Source organism: Triturus cristatus, chromosome 1_1, assembly GCF_964204655.1.
Source record: "Triturus cristatus chromosome 1_1, aTriCri1.1, whole genome shotgun sequence".
Lineage (NCBI taxonomy): Eukaryota > Metazoa > Chordata > Amphibia > Caudata > Salamandridae > Triturus > Triturus cristatus.
The window spans coordinates 1,139,216,430-1,139,238,371 of record NC_140579.1 but is presented as its reverse complement, the minus strand read 5'-3'; the positions used below and the strand labels follow the sequence as shown (position 1 = coordinate 1,139,238,371).

Sequence of the window (21,942 nt, the reverse complement as noted above, 5' to 3'; positions counted from 1 at the left end):
CCACTGGAATCAAGCTATCCTGGCTGAAGAGGGGTGAAACCCCGAAACCGGTCCTAGGATGCTTGTTCCCAGTCGAGGGAGGACCTGGCCTGGCAGTTCGGGCTGGACTGTTCCCACTGGGCAGAGGGTCAAGACTGATTTGCATATGGCTGTGTCCAAACTTGAATGGCATGGTGAGCAAACAAACGATGGATTTAGGCCCAGATTTCTGTACTGGGGTGAATATATGACATTGTTCTGCATTCTCTCCATCAATAGTTCTTTTTGCATTTATCACCCCGAGTGGGACGTGTATGCTCAGACGTGAGTCCCGTGCTTTCCATGCCACTAGAATCAAGCTATCATGGCTGAGGAGAGGTGAAACCCCGAAACCGGTCCTAGAATGCTTGTTTCCAGTCCAGGGAGGACCTGGCCTGGCAGTTCGGGCTGGACTGTTCCCACTGGGCAGAGGGTCAAGACTGATTTGCATATGGCTGGGTCCAAACTGGAATGGCATGGTGAGCACACAAACGATGAAATTAGGCCCAGATCTCTGTACTGGTGTGAATGTATGACATTGTTCTGCCTTCTGTCCATCAACAGTTCTTTTTCCATTTGTCACACCGAGTGGGACGGGTATGCTCAGAGGTGAGTCCAGTGCTCTCCATGCCACTGGAATCAAGTTATCTGGCTGAAGAGGGGTGAAACCCCAAAACCGGTCCTAGGATGTTTGTTTCCAGTCCAGGGAGCACCTGGCCTGGGAGTTCGGGCTGGAGTGTTCCCATTGGGCACAGGGTCAAGACTGATTTGCATATGGCTGGGTCCAAACTGGAATGGCATGGTGAGCAAACAAACGATGGATTTTGGCCCAGATCTCTGTACTGGGGTGAATGTATGACATTGGTCTTCATTCTTTCCATCAATAGTTCTTTTTGCATTTGTCACCCCGAGTGGGACGGGTATGCTCAGACGTGAGTCCCGTGTTCTCGTTGCCTCTGGAATCAAGCTATCCTGGCTGAAGAGGGTTGAAACCCCAAATCCGGTCCTAGGATGCTTGCTTCCAGTCCAGGGAGGACCGGGTCTGGCAGTTTGGGCTGGACTGTTCCCATTGGGCACAGGGTCAAGACTGATTTGCATATGGCTGTGTTCAAACTGGTATGGCATGGTCAGCAAACAAACGATGGATTTAGGCCCAGATCTCTTTACTGGGGTGAATGTATGACATTGTTCTGCATTCTGTCCATCAGAAGTTCTTTTTGCATTTGTCTCCCCGAGTGGGACGGGTATGCTCAGACGTGAGTCCCGTGCTCTCCATGCCACTGGAATCAAGTTATCCTGGCTGAAGAGGGGTGAAACCCCGAAACCGGTCCTAGGATGCTTGTTTCCAGTCGAGGGAGGACCTGGCCTGGCAGTTCGAGCTGGACTGTTCCCGCTGGGCACAGGGTCAAGACTGATTTGCATATGGCTGGGTCAAAACTTGAATGGCATGGTGAGCAAACAAATGATGGATTTAGGCCCAGATCTCTGTTCTGGGGTGAATGTATGACATTGTTCTGCATTCTCTCCATCAATAGTTCTTTTTGCATTTGTCACCCCGAGTGGGACGGGTAGGCTCAGACGTGAGTCCCGTGTTCTTCTTGACTCTGGAATCAAGCTATCCTGGCTGAAGAGGGTTGAAACCCCAAATCCGGTCCTAGGATGCTTGTTTCCAGTCCAGGGTGGACCGGGTCTGGCAGTTCGGGTTGGACTGTTCCCATTGGGCACAGGGTCAAGACTGATTTGCATATGGCTGGGTCCAAACTGGAATGGCATGGTGAGCAAACAAATGATGGATTTAGGCCCAGATCTCTGTACTGGGTTGAATGTATGACATTGTTCTCCATTCTGTCCATCAATAGTTCTTTTTGCATTTGTCACCCCGAGTGGGACGGGTATGCTCAGACGTGAGTCCCGTGTTCTCCTTGCCTCTGGAATCAAGCTATCCTGGCTGAAGAGGGTTGAAACCCCAAATCCGGTCCTAGGATGCTTGTTTCCAGTCCAGGGAGGACCGGGTCTGGCAGTTCGGGCTGGACTGTTCCCATTGGGCACAGGGTCAAAGCTGATTTGCATATGGCTGGATCCAAACTTGAATGGCATGGTGAGCAAACAAATGAAGAATTTAGGCCCAGATCTCTGTTCTGGGGTGAATGTATGACATTGTTCTGCATTCTCTCCATCAATAGTTCTTTTTGCATTTGTCACCCCGAGTAGGACAGGTATGCTCAGACGTGGGTCCCGTGCTCGCCATGCCACTGGAATCAAGCTATCCTGGCTGAAGAGGGGTGAAACCCCGAAACCGGTCCTTGGATGCTTCTTTCCAGTCCAGGGAGGACCTGTCCTGGCAGTTAGGGCAGGACTGTTACTATTGGACAGAGGGTCAAGACTGAATTGCATATGGCTGGGTCCAAACTGGAATGGCATGGTAAAGAAAAAAACAATGGATTTAGGCCCAGATCTCTGTACTGGGGTGAATGTATGACATTGTTCATCATTCTGTCCATCAATAGATCTTCTTGCATTTGTCTACCCGAGTGTGACAGGTATGCTCAGACGTGAGTCCCGTGCTCTCCATGCCACTGGAATCAAGCTATACTGGCTGAAGAGGGGTGAAACCTCGAAACCGGTCCTAGGATGCTTGTTTCCAGTCTAGGGAGGACCTGTCCTGGCAGTAGGGGCTGGACTGTTCCCACTGGGCACAGGGTCAAGACTGATTTGCATATGGCTGGGTCCAAACTGGAATGGCATGGTGAGCAAACAATGGATTTAGGCCCAGATCTGTGTACAGGGGTGAATATATGACATTGTTCTGCATTCTGTCCAGCATTAGTTCTTTTTGCATTTGTCACCCTAAGTGGGATGGGTATGCTCAGATGTGAGTCCCGTGCTCTCCATGCCACTGGAATCAACCTTTCCTGGCTGAAGAGGGGTGAAACCCCGAAACCATTCCTAGGATGCTTGTTTCCAGTCGAGGGAGGACCTGGCCTCGCAGTTTGGGCTGGACTGTTCCCACTGGGCACAGGGTCAAGACTGATTTGCATATGGCTGGGTCCAATCTGGAATGTCATGGTGAGCAAACAAACGATGGATTTATGCTCAGATCTCTGTACTGGGGTGAATGTATGACATTGTTCTGCATTCTGTCCATCAATACTTCTTTTTGCATTTGTCACCCCTAGTGGGACGGGTATGCTCAGATGTGAGTCCCGTGCTCTCCATGCCACTGGAATCAAGCTATCCTGGCTGAAGAGGGGTGAAAACCCGAAACCGGTCCTTGGATGCTTGTTTCCAGTCCAGGGAGGACCTGGCTTGGAAGTTCGGGCTGGATTGTTCCCATTGGGCACAGGGTCAAGACTGATGTGCATATGGCTGGGTCCAAACTGGAATGGCATGGTGAGCAAACAAATGATGGATTAAGGCCCAGATCTCTGTACTGGGGTGAATGTATGACATTGTTCAGCATTCTGTCCATCAATAGTTATTTTTGCATTTGTCACCCCGAGTGGGACGGGTATGCTCAGACGTGAGTCCCGTGCCCTCCTTGCCACTGGAATCAAGCTATCCTGGCTGAAGAGGGGTGAAACCCCAAAACCGGTCCTAGAATGCTTGTTTCCAGTCCAGGGAGTACCTGGCCTGGAGGTTCGGGCTTGACTGTTCCCATTGGGCACAGGGTCAAGACTGATTTGCATATGGCTGGATCCAAACTGGAATGGCATGGTGAGCAAACAAACAATGGATTTAGGCCCAGATCTCTGTACTGGGGTGAATGTATGACATTGTTCTGTATTCTGTCCATCAATTCTTCTTTTTGCATTTGTCACCCCGAGTGGGACGGGTATGCTCAGACGTGAGTCCCATGCTCTCCATGACGCTGGAATCAAGCTGTTCTGGCTGAAGAGGGGTGAAACCCTGAAACCGGTCCTAGAAGGCTTGTTTCCAGTCCAGGGAGGGCCTAGCAGTTCGGACTGGACTGTTCCCATTGGGCACAGTCTCAAGACTGATTTGCATATGGCTGAGTCCAAACTGGAATTGCATGGTGAGCAAACAAACGATGGATTTAGGTTCAGATCTCTGTACTGGGGTGAATGTATGACATTGTTCTGCATTCTGTCCATCAATAGTTCTTTTTGTATTTGTCACCCCGAGTGGGACGGGTATGTTCAGGTGTGAGTCCGTGCTCTCCATGTCACTGGAATCAAGCTATCCTGGCTGAAGAGGGGTGAAACCCCGAAAGCGGTCCTAGAATGCTTTTTTTCCAGTCCAGGAAGGACCTAGCCTGGCAGTTCGGGCTGGACTGTTCCCATTGGGCACAGGGTCAAGACTGATTTGCATATGGCTGGGTCTCAACTGAAATGGCATGGTGAGCAAACAAACGATGCATTTAGGCCCAGATTGCTGTACTGGGTTGAATGTATGACATTGTTCTGCATTCTGTCCATCAATAGTTCTTTTTGCATTTGTCACCCCGAGTGGGACGTGTATGCTCAGACTTGAGTCCCGTGCTCTCCATGCCACTGGAATCAAGCTATCCTGGTTGAAGAGGGGTGAAACCCCGAAACCGGTCCGAGGCTGCTTGTTTCCAGTCCAGGGAGGGCCTGGCCTGGCAGTTCGGGCTGAGCTGTTCCCATTGGGCACAGGGTCAAGACTGATTTGCATATGGCTGGGTCCAAACTGGAATGGCATGGTGAGGAAAAAAACAATAAATTTAGGCCCAGATCTCTGTACTGGGTTGAATGTATGACATTGTTCTGCATTCTGTCCATCAATAGTTCTTTTTGCATTTGTCTCCCCGAGTGTGACGGGTATGCTCAGACGTGAGTCCCGTGCTCTCCATGCCACTGGAATCAAGCTATCCTGGCTGAAGAGAGGTGAAACCTTGAAACCGGTCCTAGGATGCTTGCTTCCAGTCCAGGGAGGACCTGGCCTGGCAGTTCGGGCTGGACTGTTCCCACTGGGCACAGGTGCAAGACTGATTTGCATATGGCTGGGTCCAAACTGGAATGCCATGGTGAGCAAACAAACAATGGATTTAGGCCCAGATCAGTGTACAGGGGTGAATGTATGACATTGTTCTGCATTCTGTCCATCAATAGTTCTTTTTGCATTTGTCACCCCGAGTGGGACGGGAATGCTGAGACGTGAGTCCCGTGCTCTCTATGCCACTGGAATCAAGCTATCCTGGTTGAAGAGGGGTAAAACCCTGAAACCGGTCCCAGGATGCTTGTTTCCAGTCCAGGGAGGACCTGGCCTGGCAGTTCAGGCTGGACTGTTCCTATTGGGCACAGGGTCAAGACTGATTGGCATATGGCTGGGTCCAAACTGGAAAGGCATGGTGAGCAGTAAAACGGTGGATTTAGGCCCAGATCTCTGTACTGGGGAGAATGTATGACATTGTTCTGCATTCTGTCCATCAATAGTTCTTTTTGCATTTATCACCCCGAGTGGGACGGGTATGCTCAAACATGAGTCCCGTGCTCTCCATGCCACTGGAATAAAGCTATCCTGGCTGAAGAGGGGTGAAACCCCGAAACCGGTCCTTGGATGCTTGTTTCCAGTCCAGGGAGGACCGGGCCTGGCAGTTAGGGCAGGACTGTTACTATTGGGCACAGGGTCAAGACTGATTTGCATATGGCTGGGTCCAAACTGGAATGGCATGGTGAGCAAAAAAACGATGGATTTAGGCCCAGATCTCTGTACTGGGGTGAATGTATGACATTGTTCTGCATTCTGTCCATCAATAGCTCTTTTTGCATTTGTCACGCCGAGTGGGACGGGTATGCTCAGACGTGAGTCCCGTGTTCTCCTTGCCTCTGGAATCAAGCTATCCTGACTGAAGAGGGTTGAAACCCCAAATCCGGTCCTAGGATGCTTGTTCCCAGTCGAGGGAGGACCTGGCCTGGCAGTTCGGGCTGGACTGTTCCCACTGGGCAGAGGGTCAAGACTGATTTGCATATGGCTGTGTCCAAGCTTGAATGGCATGGTGAGCAAACAAACGATGGATTTAGGCCCAGATTTCTGTACTGGGGTGAATATATGACTTTGTTCTGCATTCTCTCCATCAATAGTTCTTTTTGCATTTATCACCCAGAGTGGGACGTGTATGCTCAGACGTGAGTCCCGTGCTTTCCATGCCACTAGAATCAAGCTATCATGGCTGAGGAGAGGTGAAACCCCGAAACCGGTCCTAGAATGCTTGTTTCCAGTCCAGGGAGGACCTGGCCTGGCAGTTCGGGCTGGACTGTTCCCACTGGGCAGAGGGTCAAGACTGATTTGCATATGGCTGGGTCCAAACTGGAATGGCATGGTGAGCAAACAAACGATGAAATTAGGCCCAGATCTCTGTACTGGTGTGAATGTATGACATTGTTCTGCCTTCTGTCCATCAACAGTTCTTTTTCCATTTGTCACACCGAGTGGGACGGGTATGCTCAGAGGTGAGTCCAGTGCTCTCCATGCCATTGGAATCAAGTTATCTGGCTGAAGAGTGGTGAAACCCCAAAACCGGTCCTAGGATGTTTGTTTCCAGTCCAGGGAGCACCTGGCCTGGGAGTTCGGGCTGGAGTGTTCCCATTGGGCACAGGGTCAAGACTGATTTGCATATGGCTGGGTCCAAACTGGAATGGCATGGTGAGCAAACAAACGATGGATTTTGGCCCAGATCTCTGTACTGGGGTGAATGTATGACATTGTTCTGCGTTCTTTCCATCAATAGTTCTTTTTGCATTTGTCACCCCGAGTGGGACGGGTATGCTCAGACGTGAGTCCCGTGTTCTCGTTGCCTCTGGAATCAAGCTATCCTGGCTGAAGAGGGTTGAAACCCCAAATCCGGTCCTAGGATGCTTGCTTCCAGTCCAGGGAGGACCGGGTCTGGCAGTTTGGGCTGGACTGTTCCCATTGGGCACAGGGTCAAGACTGATTTGCATATGGCTGTGTTCAAACTGGAATGGCATGGTCAGCAAACAAACGATGGATTTAGGCCCAGATCTCTTTACTGGGGTGAATGTATGACATTGTTCTGCATTCTGTCCATCAATAGTTCTTTTTGCATTTGTCTCCCCGAGTGGGATGGGTATGCTCCGACTTGAGTCCCGTGTTCTCCTTGCCTCTGGAATCAAGCTATCCTGGCTGAAGAGGGTTGAAACCCCAAATCCGGTCCTAGGATGCTTGTTTCCAGTCCAGGGAGGACCGGGTCTGGCAGTTCGGGCTGGACTGTTCCCATTGGGCACAGGGTCAAAGCTGATTTGCATATGGCTGGATCCAAACTTGAATGGCATGGTGAGCAAACAAATGAAGAATTTAGGCCCAGATCTCTGTTCTGGGGTGAATGTATGACATTGTTCTGCATTCTCTCCATCAATAGTTCTTTTTGCATTTGTCACCCCGAGTAGGACAGGTATGCTCAGACGTGGGTCCCGTGCTCTCCATGCCACTGGAATCAAGCTATCCTGGCTGAAGAGGGGTGAAACCCCGAAACCGGTCCTTGGATGCTTCTTTCCAGTCCAGGGAGGACCTGTCCTGGCAGTTAGGGCAGGACTGTTACTATTGGACAGAGGGTCAAGACTGAATTGCATATGGCTGGGTCCAAACTGGAATGGCATGGTAAAGAAAAAAACAATGGATTTAGGCCCAGATCTCTGTACTGGGGTGAATGTATGACATTGTTCTGCATTCTGTCCATCAATAGATCTTCTTGCATTTGTCTCCCCGAGTGTGACAGGTATGCTCAGACGTGAGTCCCGTGCTCTCCATGCCACTGGAATCAAGCTATACTGGCTGAAGAGGGGTGAAACCTCGAAACCGGTCCTAGGATGCTTGTTTCCAGTCTAGGGAGGACCTGGCCTGGCAGTTGGGGCTGGACTGTTCCCACTGGGCACAGGGTCAAGACTGATTTGCATATGGCTGGGTCCAAACTGGAATGGCATGGTGAGCAAACAATGGATTTAGGCCCAGATCTGTGTACAGGGGTGAATATATGACATTGTTCTGCATTCTGTCCAGCATTAGTTCTTTTTGCATTTGTCACCCTAAGTGGGATGGGTATGCTCAGACGTGAGTCCCGTGCTCTCCATGCCACTGGAATCAACCTTTCCTGGCTGAAGAGGGGTGAAACCCCGAAACCATTCCTAGGATGCTTGTTTCCAGTCGAGGGAGGACCTGGCCTCGCAGTTTGGGCTGGACTGTTCCCACTGGGCACAGGGTCAAGACTGATTTGCATATGGCTGGGTCCAAACTGGAATGTCATGGTGAGCAAACAAACAATGGATTTAGGCTCAGATCTCTGTACTGGGGTGAATGTATGACATTGTTCAGCATTCTGTCCATCAATAGTTATTTTTGCATTTGTCACCCCGAGTGGGACGGGTATGCTCAGACGTGAGTCCCGTGCTCTCCTTGCCACTGGAATCAAGCTATCCTGGCTGAAGAGGGGTGAAACCCCAAAACCGGTCCTAGAATGCTTGTTTCCAGTCCAGGGAGTACCTGGCCTGGCAGTTCGGGCTGGACTGTTCCCATTGGGCACAGGGTCAAGACTGATTTGCATATGGCTGGATCCAAACTGGAATGGCATGGTAAGCAAACAAACAATGGATTTAGGCCCAGATCTCTGTACTGGGGTGCATGTATGACATTGTTCTGCATTCTGTCCATCAATAGTTCTTTTTGCATTTGTCACCCCGAGTGGGACTGGTATGCTCAGACGTGAGTCCCATGCTCTCCATGCCGCTGGAATCAAGCTGTTCTGGCTGAAGAGAGGTGAAACCCTGAAACCGGTCCTAGAAGGCTTGTTTCCAGTCCAGGAAGGGCCTAGCAGTTCGGACTGGACTGTTCCCATTGGGCACAGTGTCAAGACTGATTTGCATATGGCTGGGTCCAAACTGGAATGGCATGGTGAGCAAACAAACAATGGATTTAGGTTCAGATCTCTGTAATGTGGTGAATGTATGACATTGTTCTGCATTCTGTCCATCAATAGTTCTTTTTGCATTTGTCACCCCGAGTGGGACGGGTATGTTCAGGCGTGAGTCCCGTGCTCTCCATGCCACTGGAATCAAGCTATCCTGGCTGAAGAGGGGTGAAACCCCGAAACCGGTCCTAGAATGCTTGTTTCCAGTCCAGGAAGGACCTAGCCTGGCAGTTCGGGCTGCACTGTTCCCATTGGCAACAGGGTCATGACTGATTTGCATATGGCTGGGTCTCAACTGAAATGGCATGGTGAGCAAACAAACGATGGATTTAGGCCCAGATCGCTGTACTGGGTTGAATGTATGACATTGTTCTGCATTCTGTTCATCAATAGTTCTTTTTGCATTTGTCACCTCGAGTGGGACGTGTATGCTCAGACTTGAGTCCCGTGCTCTCCATGCCACTGGAATCAAGCTATCCTGGTTGAAGAGTGGTGAAACCCCGAAACCGGTCCTAGGATGCTTGTTTCCTGTCCAGGAAGGACCTGGCCTGGCAGTTCGGGCTGAACTGTTCCTATTGGGCACAGTGTCAAGACAGATTTGCATATGGCTGGGTCCAAACTGGAATGGCATGGTAAAGAAAAAAACAATGGATTTAGGCCCAGATCTCTGTACTGGGGTGAATGTATGACATTGTTCTGCATTCTGTCCATCAATAGTTCTTTTTGCATTTGTCTCCCCGAGTGTGACAGGTATGCTCAGACGTGAGTCCCGTGCTCTCCATGCCACTGGAATCAAGCTATCCTGGTTGAAGAGGGGTGAAACCCCGAAACCGGTCCTAGGATGCTTGTTTCCTGTCCAGGGAGGACCTGGCCTGGCAGTTTGGGCTGGACTGTTCCCATTGGGCACAGGGTCAAGACTGATTTGCATATGGCTGGGTCCAAACTGGAATGGCATGGTGAGCAAACAATGGATTTAGGCCCAGATCTGTGTACAGGGGTGAATATATGACATTGTTCTGCATTCTGTCCAGCATTAGTTCTTTTTGTATTTGTCACCCTAAGTGGGATGGGTATGCTCAGACGTGAGTCCCGTGCTCCCCATGCCACTGGAATCAACCTTTCCTGGCTGAAGAGGGGTGAAACCCCGAAACCATTCCTAGGATGCTTGTTTCCAGTCGAGGGAGGACCTGGCCTCGCAGTTTGGGCTGGACTGTTCCCACTGGGCACAGGGTCAAGACTGATTTGCATATGGCTGGGACCCAACTGGAATGTCATGGTGAGCAAACAAACGATGGATTTAGGCTCAGATCTCTGTACTGGGGTGAATGTATGACATTGTTCTGCATTCTGTCCATCAATAGTACTTTTTGCATTTGTCACCCCGAGTGGGACGGGTATGCTCAGACGTGAGTCCCGTGCTCTCCATGCCACTGGAATCAAGCTATCCTGGCTGAAGAGGGGTAAAAACCCAAAACCGGTCCTTCGATGCTTGTTTCCAGTCCAGGGAGGACCTGGCCTGGAAGTCCGGTCTGGATTGTTCCCATTGGGCACAGGGTCAAGACTGATGGGCATATGGCTGGGTCCAAACTGGAATGGCATGGTGAGCAAACAAATGATGGATTTAGGCCCAGATCTCTGTACTGGGGTGAATGTATGACATTGTTCTGCATTCTGTCCATCAATAGTTCTTTTTGCATTTGTCACCCCGAGTGGGACGGGTATGCTCAGACGTGAGTCCCATGCTCTCCATGACGCTGGAATCAAGCTGTTCTGGCTGAAGAGGGGTGAAACCCTGAAACCGGTCCTAGAAGGCTTGTTTCCAGTCCAGGGAGGGCCTAGCAGTTCGGACTGGACTGTTCCCATTGGGCACAGTGTCAAGACTGATTTGCATATGGCTGGGTCCAAACTGGAATGGCATGGTGAGCAAACAAACGATGGATTTAGGTTCAGATCTCTGTACTGGGGTGAATGTATGACATTGTTCTGCATTCTGTCCATCAATAGTTCTTTTTGCATTTATCTCCCCGAGTGGGACGTGTATGCTCAGACTTGAGTCCCGTGCTCTCCATGCCACTGGAATCAAGCTATCTTGGTTTAAGAGGGGTGAAACCCCGAAACCGGTCCTAGGATGCTTGTTTCCTGTCCAGGGAGGACCTGGCCTGGCAGTTCGGGCTGAACTGTTCCTATTGGGCACAGTGTCAAGACAGATTTGCATATGGCTGGGTCCAAACTGGAATGGCATGGTAAAGAAAAAAACAATGGATTTAGGCCCAGTTCTCTGTACTGGGGTGAATGTATGACATTGTTCTGCATTCTGTCCATCAATAGTTCTTTTTGCATTTGTCATCCCGAGTGGGACGGGTATGTTCAGGTGTGAGTCCCGTGCTCTCCATGCCACTGGAATCAAGCTATCCTGGCTGAAGAGGGGTGAAACCCCGAAACCGGTCCTAGAATGCTTTTTTTCCAGTCCAGGAAGGACCTAGCCTGGCAGTTCGGGCTGGACTGTTCCCATTGGGCACAGGGTCAAGACTGATTTGCATATGGCTGGGTCTCAACTGAAATGGCATGGTGAGCAAACAAACGATGCATTTAGGCCCAGATCGCTGTACTGGGTTGAATGTATGACATTGTTCTGCATTCTGTCCATCAATAGTTCTTTTTGAATTTGTCACCCCGAGTGGGACGTGTATGCTCAGACGTGAGTCCCGTGCTCTCCTTGCCACTGGAATCAAGCTATCCTGGCTGAAGAGGGGTGAAACCCCAAAACCGGTCCTAGAATGCTTGTTTCCAGTCCAGGGAGTACCTGGCCTGGCAGTTCGGGCTGGACTGTTCCTATTGGGCACAGGGTCAAGACCGATTTGCATATGGCTGGGTCCAAACTGGAATGGCATGGTGAGCAAACAAACGATGGATTTAGGTTCAGATCTCTGTAATGTGGTGAATGTATGACATTGTTCTGCATTCTGTCCATCAATAGTTCTTTTTGCATTTGTCACCCCGAGTGGGACGGGTATGTTCAGGAGCGAGTCCCGTGCTCTCCATGCCACTGGAATCAAGCTATCCTGGCTGAAGAGGGGTGAAACCCCGAAACCGGTCCTAGAATGCTTGTTTCCAGTCCAGGAAGGACCTAGCCTGGCAGTTCGGGCTGGGCTGTTCCCATTGGGCACAGGGTCATGACTGATTTGCATATGGCTGGGTCTCAACTGAAATGGCATGGTGAGCAAACAAACGATGGATTTAGGCCCAGATCGCTGTACTGGGTTGAATGTATGACATTGTTCTGCATTCTGTTCATCAATAGTTCTTTTTGCATTTGTCATCCCGAGTGGGACGTGTATGCTCAGACTTGAGTCCCGTGCTCTCCATGCCACTGGAATCAAGCTATCCTGGTTGAAGAGGGGTGAAACCCCGAAACCGGTCCTAGGATGCTTGTTTCCTGTCCAGGGAGGACCTGGCCTGGCAGTTCGGGCTGAACTGTTCCTATTGGGCACAGTGTCAAGACAGATTTGCATATGGCTGGGTCCAAACTGGAATGGCATGGTGAGCAAACAATGGATTTAGGCCCAGATCTGTGTACAGGGGTGAATATATGACATTGTTCTGCATTCTGTCCAGCATTAGTTCTTTTTGCATTTGTCACCCTAAGTGGGATGGGTATGCTCAGACGTGAGTCCCGTGCTCTCCATGCCACTGGAATCAACCTTTCCTGGCTGAAGAGGGGTGAAACCCCGAAACCATTCCTAGGATGCTTGTTTCCAGTCGAGGGAGGACCTGGCCTCGCAGTTTGGGCTGGACTGTTCCTATTGGGCACAGGGTCAAGACTGATTTGCCAATGGCTGGGTCCAAACTGGAATGGCATGGTGAGCAAAAAAACTATGGATTTAGGCCCAGATCTCTGCACTGGGGTGAATGTATGACATTGTTCTGCATTCTGTCCATCAATAGTCCTTTTTGCATTTGTCACCCCGAGTGGGACGGGTGTGCTCAGATGTGAGTCCCGTGCTCTCCATGCCACTAGAATCAAGCTATCCTGGCTGAAGAGGGGTGAAAACCCGAAACCGGTCCTTGGATGCTTGTTTCCAGTCCAGGGAGGACCTGGCCTGGAAGTTCGGGCTGGATTGTTCCCATTGGGCACAGGGTCAAGACTGATGTGCATATGGCTGGGTCCAAACTGGAATGGCATGGTGAGCAAACAAATGATGGATTTAGGCCCAGATCTCTGTACTGGGGTGAATGTATGACATTGTTCAGCATTCTGTCCATCAATAGTTATTTTTGCATTTGTCACCCCGAGTGGGACGGGTATGCTCAGACGTGAGTCCCGTGCCCTCCTTGCCACTGGAATCAAGCTATCCTGGCTGAAGAGGGGTGAAACCCCAAAACCGGTCCTAGAATGCTTGTTTCCAGTCCAGGGAGTACCTGGCCTGGAGGTTCGGGCTTGACTGTTCCCATTGGGCACAGGGTCAAGACTGATTTGCATATGGCTGGATCCAAACTGGAATGGCATGGTGAGCAAACAAACAATGGATTTAGGCCCAGATCTCTGTACTGGGGTGAATGTATGACATTGTTCTGCATTCTGTCCATCAATACTTCTTTTTGCATTTGTCACCCCGAGTGGGACGGGTATGCTCAGACGTGAGTCCCATGCTCTCCATGACGCTGGAATCAAGCTGTTCTGGCTGAAGAGGGGTGAAACCCTGAAACCGGTCCTAGAATGCTTGTTTCCAGTCCAGGGAGGGCCTGGCAGTTCGGGCTGGACTGTTCCCATTGGGCACAGAGTCAAGACTGATTTGCTTATGGCTGGGTCCCAAGTGGAATGGCATGGTGAGCAAACAAACAATGGATTTAGGCCCAGATCTCTACTGGGTTGAATGTATGACATTGTTCTGCATTCTGTCCATCAATAGTTCTTTTTGCATTTGTCACCCCGAGTTAGACGTGTATGCTCAGACTTGAATCCCGTGCTCTCCATGCCACTGGAATCAAGCTATCTTTGGTTAAAGATGGGTGAAACCCCGAAACCGGTCCTAGGATGCTTGTTTCCTGTCCAGGGAGGACCTGGACTGGCAGTTCGGGCTGAACTGTTCCTATTGGGCACAGTGTCAAGACAGATTTGCATATGGCTGGGTCCAAACTGGAATGGCATGGTAAAGAAAAAAACAATGGATTTAGGCCCAGATCTCTGTACTGGGGTGAATATATGACATTGTTCTGCATTCTGTCCATCAATAGTTCTTTTTGCATTTGTCTCCCCGAGTGTGACAGGTATGCTCAGACGTGAGTCCCGTGCTCTCCATGCCACTGGAATCAAGCTATACTGGCTGAAGAGGGGTGAAACCTCGAAACCGGTCCTAGGATACTTATTTCCAGTCTAGGGAGGACCTGGCCTGGCAGTTGGGGCTTGACTGTTCCCACTGGGCACAGGGTCAAGACTGATGTGCATATGGCTGGGTCCAAACTGGAATGGCATGGTGAGCAAACAATGGATTTAGGCCCAGATCTGTGTACAGGGGTGAATATATGATATTGTTCTGCATTCTGTCCAGCATTAGTTCTTTTTGCACTTGACACCCTAAGTGGGATGGGTATGCTCAGACGTGAGTCCCGTGCTCTCCATGCCACTGGAATCAAGCTATCCTGGCTGAAGAGGGGTGAAACCCCGAAACCGGTCCTAGAATGCTTGTTTCCAGTCCAGCAAGGACCTAGCCTGGCAGTTCAGGCTGGACTGTTCCCATTGGGCACAGGGTCAAGACTGATTTGCATATGGCTGGGTCCCAAGTGGAATGGCATGGTGAGCAAACAAACAATGGATTTAGGCCCAGATCTCTGTACTGGGGTGAATGTATGACATTGTTCTGCATTCTGTCCCTCAATAGTTCTTTTTGCATTTGTCACCCCGAGTGGGACGTGTATGCTCAGATTTGAGTTCCGTGCTCTCCATGCCACTGGAATCAAGCTATCCTGGTTGAAGAGAGGTGAAACCATGAAACCGGTCCTAGGATGCTTGTTTTCTGTCCAGGTAGGACCTGGCCTGGCAGTTCGGGCTGAACTGTTCCTATTGGGCACAGTGTCAAGACAGATTTGCATATGGCTGGGTCCAAACTGGAATGGCATGGTAAAGAAAAAAACAATGGATTTAGACCCAGATCTCTGTACTGGGGTGAATGTATGACATTGTTCTGCATTCTGTCCATCAATAGTTCTTTTTGCATTTGTCACCCTAAGTGGAATGGGTATGCTCAGACGTGAGTCCTGTGCTCTCCATCCCACTGGAATCAAGCTTTCCTGGCTGAAGAGGGGTGAAACCTTGAAACCGGTCCTAGGATGCTTGTTTCCAGTCCAGGGAGTATCTGGCCTGGCAGTTCGGGCTGGACTGTTCCCATTGGGCACAGGGTCAAGACTGATTTGCATATGGCTGGGTCCCAACTGCAATGGCATGGTGAGCAAACAAACAATGGATTTAGGCCCAGATCTCTGTACTGGGTTGAATGTATGACATTGTTCTGCATTCTGTCCATCAATAGTTCTTTTTGCATTTGTCACCCCGAGTGGGACGTGTATGCTCAGACTTGAGTCCCGTGCTCTCCATGCCACTGGAGTCAAGCTATCCTGGTTGAAGAGGGCTGAAACCCCGAAACCGGTCCTAGGATGCTTGTTTCCAGTCCAGAGAGGACCTGGCCTGGCAGTTCGGGCTGAACTGTTCCTATTGGACACAGGGTCAAGACTGATTTGCATAGAAGAAAGAGACATACTGCATGAAACCCAGTCAGGTTTCAGGGCGGGCTTTAGCACCGAGACCGCTCTGATAGAAGTGGCTGAGACGATCAGGTGGTCTTTAGATTCAGGAGCATCGGCTATGTTGGTGCTCCTGGATCTATCTGCCGCTTTTGATACTGTGGATCACGGGAGGCTACTGCTAAGGCTAAAAAATTCAGGCCTGGAAGATAAGGCTCTGGGCTGGCTACAATCTTATCTCACTGATCGCACCCAGAAAGTAGCCTTGGGCCCCCTTTCTTCTAAACCCAAACCCCTCTGGTGTGGTGTCCCTCAGGGCTCGGCCCTCAGTCCATTACTTTTTAATATTTATCTGGCTCCACTCTTTTCTCTTATTGCTAAATGGGGCGTCAAGGCGATTTCATACGCCGATGACACTCAACTAATTTTCCCCTTCTCGGATGTTTCAGAGGCAGCCTTCAGCAATATGAAGGGATGCTTGCGAGATGTTGCCAATTGGATGAATGCAAACAAACTCAAACTGAATGCGAGTAAGACGGAGGTCATCTTCTTTGGCAAACATACTCGGCCCCCCCCTAGCCTGTGGTGGCCCTCCGAAATGGGTTTCCCTCCTCGAACCAGCACCAATGCGAAAAATCTGGGAGTAAGATGGGATGAGAGTCTTTCCTTCTCTCCACACATACAGCAGGTCTCTGCGTGCTGTCTCCATAAACTAAGAAACCTACGCAAATTTCTGTCCCTTCTGCCTGAAGACTGTCGCAAGACGGTGGTCCATGCTACAGTCACTTCCAGACTGGATTACGCAAACGGCCTCTACCTTGGCCTACCCAAATATCTGGTGCAACGATTGCAGATCGTGCAGAATGCGGCTGCGAGACTGCTAAAAAACATCCCTTTTAAACAGCATGTCTCTCCGCACTTGCGCGATCTGCATTGGCTCCCTGTAGCCTGCAGAATCAAGTTTAAAGCTCTAACTCTGGCGTTTAGAGCCCAAAAGGGGACCTGTCCTAACTATTTAAAGCTTAGACTCCCCAGATACTATCAGGAGAGATGTTTGCGCTCTAATTCACGACACCAGCTTTCTATCCCCCGCGCCAGGAGAGCCAGACTCGGAGGCAGATCCTTCTCTGCCTGCACGGCGACACTCTGGAATGCTCTACCGGCCAACATCCAATTGGCTCCAACGGAAGCCAGTTTTAAGAGGCAGCTAAAGACTTGGCTCTTTTCCCAGAATAACTAAACACTCCCTCCCTTTTTCTCCGCCCATCTTTTGCCTGGAAAAAATGATTACTCAGCGCCGGGACACCTCCTTGCGAGGTAGCTGTTCGCGCTATATAAATATCGGTATTATTATTATTATTATTATTATATGGCTGGGTCCAAACTGGAATGGTATGGTGAGAAAAAAAACAATGGATTTAGGCCCAGATCTCTGTACTGGGGTGAATGTATGACATTGTTCTGCATTCTGTCCATCAATAGTTCTTTTTGCATTTGTCTCCCCGAGTGTGACGGGTATGCTCAGACGTAAGTCCCGTGCTCTCCATGCCACTGGAATCAAGCTATCCTGGCTGCAGAGGGGTGAAACCTCGAAACCGGTCCTAGGATGCTTGTTTCCAGTCCAGGGAGGACCTGGCCGGGCAGTTGGGGCTGGACTGTTCCCACTGGGCACAGGGTCAAGACTGATTTGCATATGGCTGGGTCCAAACTGGAATGGCATGGTAAGCAAACAAATGATGGATTTCGGCCCAGATCTGTGTACAGGAGTGAATGTATAACATTGTTCTGCATTCTGTCCATCAATAGTTCTTTTTGCATTTGTCACCCCAAGTGGGAAGGGTATGCTCAGACGTGAGTCCCGTGCTCTCCATGCCACTGGAATCAAGCTTTCCTGGCTGAAGAGGGGTGAAACCTCGAAACCGGTCCTAGGATGCTTGTTTCCAGTCTAGGGAGGACCTGGCCTGGCAGTTGGGGCTGGACTGTTCCCACTGGGCACAGGGTCAAGACTGATTTGCATATGGCTGGGTCCAAACTGGAATGGCATGGTGAGCAAACAAACGATGGATTTAGGCTCAGATCTCTGTACTGGGGTGAATGTATGACATTGTTCTGCATTCTGTCCATCAATAGTTCTTTTTGCATTTCTCACCCCGAGGGGGACGTGTATGCTCAGACTTGAGTCCCGTGCTCTCCATGCCACTGGAGTCAAGCTATCCTGGTTGAAGAGGGCTGAAACCCCGAAACCGGTCCTAGGATGCTTGTTTCCAGTCCAGAGAGGACCTGGCCTGGCAGTTCGGGCTGAACTGTTCCTATTGGACACAGGGTCAAGACTGATTTGCATATGGCTGGGTCCAAACTGGAATGGCATGGTGAGAAAAAAAACAATGGATTTAGGCCCAGATCTCTGTACTGGGGTGAATGTATGACATTGTTCTGCATTCTGTCCATCAATAGTTATTTTTTCATTTGTCTCCCCGAGTGTGACGGGTATGCTCAGACGTAATTCCCGTGCTCTCCATGCCACTGGAATCAAGCTATCCTGGCTGAAGAGGGGTGAAATCTCGAAACCGGTCCTAGGATGCTTGTTTCCAGTCCAGGGAGGACCTGGCCGGGCAGTTCGGGCTGGACTGTTCCCACTGGGAACAGGGTCAAGACTGATTTGCATATGGCTGGGTCCAAACTGGAAATGCATGGTGAGCAAACAAACGATGGATTTAGGCTCAGATCTCTGTACTCGGGTGAATGTATGACATTGTTCTGCATTCTGTCCATCAATAGTTCTTTTTGCATTTGTCACCCCGAGTGGGACGTGTATGCTCAGACTTGAGTCCCGTGCTCTCCATGCCACTGGAATCAAGCTATCTTGGTTGAAGAGGGATGAAACCCCGAAACCGGTCCTAGGATGCTTGTTTCATGTCCAGGGAGAACCTGGCCTGGCAGTTCGGGCTGAACTGTTCATATTGGGCACAGAGTCAAGACAGATTTGCATATGGCTGGGTCCAAACTGGAATGGCATGGTAAAGAAAAAAACAATGGATTAAGACCCAGATCTCTGTACTGGGGTGAATGTATGACATTCTTCTGCATTCTGTCCATCAATAGTTCTTTTTGCATTTGTCTTCCCGAGTGTGACAGGTATGCTCAGACGTGAGTCCCGTGCTCTCCATGCCACTGGAATCAAGCTATACTGGCTGAAGAGGGGTGAAACCTCGAAACCGGTCCTAGGATGCTTGTTTCCAGTCTAGGGAGGACCTGGCCTGGCAGTTGCGGCTGGACTGTTCCCACTGGGCACAGGGTCAAGACTGATTTGCATATGGCTGGGTCCAAACTGGAATGGCATGGTGAGCAAACAATGGATTTAGGCCCAGATCTGTGTACAGGGGTGAAAATATGACATTGTTCTGCATTCTGTCCAGCATTAGTTCTTTTTGCATTTGTCACCCTAAGTGGGATGGGTATGCTCAGACGTGAGTCCCGTGCTCTCCATGCCACTGGAATCAAGCTTTCCTGGCTGAAGAGGGGTGAAACCCCGAAACCATTCCTAGGATGCTTGTTTCCAGTCGAGGGAGGACCTGGCCTCGCAGTTTTGGCTGGACTGTTCCCACTGGGCACAGGGTCAAGACTGATTTGCATATGGCTGGGTCCAAACTGGAATGGCATGGTGAGCAAACAAACGATGGATTTAGGCTCAGATCTCTGTACTGGGGTGAATGTATGACATTGTTCTGCATTCTGTCCATCAATAGTTCTTTTTGCATTTGTCTCCCCGAGTGGGACGGGTATGCTCAGACGTAAGTCCCGTGCTCTCCATGCCACTGGAATCAAGCTATCCTGGCTGAAGAGGGGTGAAACCTCGAAACCGGTCCTAGGATGCTTGTTTCCAGTCCAGGGAGGACCTGGCCGGGCAGTTGGGGCTGGACTGTTCCCACTGGGCACAGGGTCAAGACTGATTTGCATATGGCTGGGTCCAAACTGGAATGGCATGGTAAGCAAACAAATGATGGATTTCGGCCCAGATCTGTGTACAGGAGTGAATGTATAACATTGTTCTGCATTCTGTCCATCAATAGTTCTTTTTGCATTTGTCACCCCAAGTGGGAAGGGTATGCTCAGACTTGAGTCCCGTGCTCTCCATGCCACTGGAGTCAAGCTATCCTGGTTGAAGAGGGCTGAAACCCCGAAACCGGTCCTAGGATGCTTGTTTCCAGTCCAGAGAGGACCTGGCCTGGCAGTTCGGGCTGAACTGTTCCTATTGGACAAAGGGTCAAGACTGATTTGCATATGGCTGGGTCCAAACTGGAATGGCATGGTGAGAAAAAAAACAATGGATTTAGGCCCAGATCTCTGTACTGGGGTGAATGTATGACATTGTTCTGCATTCTGTCCATCAATAGTTCTTTTTTCATTTGTCTCCCCGAGTGTAGGAAGGTGGATATCTGACTATGGTTACCCCCAAATTTTTGCCTAGTGTCTAGCTGGTTTTTCGACTTAGTTGGCCTGAGATCCTGCCATTCAGGCTCTCAGGCTATCTGCTCTCTCTGTAAAATGGACTCCATGTACCCTAGGTACATACCCAATTGGTTGGATCACCCTGTCAGCCCCTGTACCAGTGTACACTAGGTACCCAGGGCATTGGTGTATCCAAGGCCTGCCAGGGGCTGAAGCATGTATTATGCCACCCCAGGCTTGGCCTAACAATCTGACACAACTGGCTGATCACTCAGCTGGGGTAAGTTGGTGTAATCACCTCTTACTTAGGTGTAGTATACCTATACCTAAACTTAAATGGGACACCTGGTAACCTATAAGTCACTCCTATGGCAGGCCTTAACAATCCTGAAGGCAGAGTGCTTGGTTCCATGTGAGATGGTGCTCTGGCATGAGCTGAGCCTGTCTGCAGTGGTCGGAACAACTTCCTTCTACTGTTTCCAGATATCGTCATACCATATACTCTTAAGTGCATTATGAACCTCGCGGTTAAATGCTATCTTTGGTTTGGCTTTATCAAAACATGTCGAGTAAGGTGTCATACGAATTGGAATACTAACCCCTCGCCAATTCTGGCGACGGGGTTAGCATTCCACCCTTCTAGAGGGACACGACATGTACAGTGCCTGAAACCCGGGTAAAATCAGACATAGCCTCAGCTCCACAAAATGGATGCTGCCACCACAGACACAAGTCTGCCCTCCTGCTGCTGGGAGTCCTTCCAGCTTGGGAGGTGTGGACAAAGGGTTTCCTGCCAGGGGAGGTGCGTGCACCACCCCAGACAGGATTTTGTGTATTGGTCAGGTAGGGCTTGAAAGAAACCAGACATGCCTGTGGCTCACAAGGAGCCTCGGTGCATATGCCAGTTCAAACCGGTCCTGGGGCACACCAGTCCCGGGCCTGGGGCGAGCTGGACAAAGGATTGGGGGTGTAACCACCCCCCTTCCTGGTCCCACCCTTAGGGAGGGACCTAGCAGGTAGTCCGGCCCCTAGAATCCGCTTAAAGGTAGGAGCTGTGTCCTAAGACTTCAGACATCCTGGAATCAACTTGAAACTAAGAAGAAGACGGGAACTTCGACATTCTGCTGCACAGAAGACTGAAGAAAATCTCCCCTGTGGTCAGGGAGTGACCACCTTGCTAACGCAAGCACCATCCAGCGAATCAACGTCTGCTTTGCCGCCGCCTCCCGCCGGAGCCCGAGCCCAGAGACTGACAAGACCTGGACCTCCAGACCTCTCACCGCCCGATCCACAGTCCCTGAAAAGAGGAGACCCGTGGAGGCACCGAGACACGTGGAGCCAGCCATCTTGGAACGACTACGACAAGCTGACCAGTGCAACAACCGAGGCTCCCTCCAAGTTGTGCTTTGGGTCCTGAGAAGCCCAACCCTCGAGCAGCATCTGCACCAAAGGTGAGCCCTCCAGCATCTCCACGATCTGCGTGGGGCCCTTCTGCATTTTGCCACTCGACGCGCCTAACCGGTTGCTGGCCCGCTGGCTAGTGGCCATCTTGGCGACGAAATCTACGACAAACACCGCTGGTCTGGTTGCTCCAGACTGGCCCTTGCTCCCCTCCAAAGGAGCAATCCCTCTGACCTTGCTGGTCAGAACCAACAGCTGATTTCCGAATCCTCCTGCAATTGCTTTTGCCAAGGCTTGGTTGCTTCGATCAAGTCGCCGACACCGCCGACAGCGAGAGCCTGCGTGGGACAGCTCGTGAGCCGACTCCTGGACGTCGTCGACCTTCAGGGACCACGTGGCTGCGGAGACAAGCTACCCCTCATCACCTGTTTGCACCC

General features: G+C 50.5%; 1 protein-coding gene across 1 annotated transcript in view; it reads left to right on the top strand.

Moving 5' to 3' along the window:
* LOC146871737 (uncharacterized) overlaps window positions 1–21,942 on the top strand; it is a 900,755-nt gene that overhangs the window by 841,593 nt on the left and 37,220 nt on the right. The window lies entirely within an intron of this gene.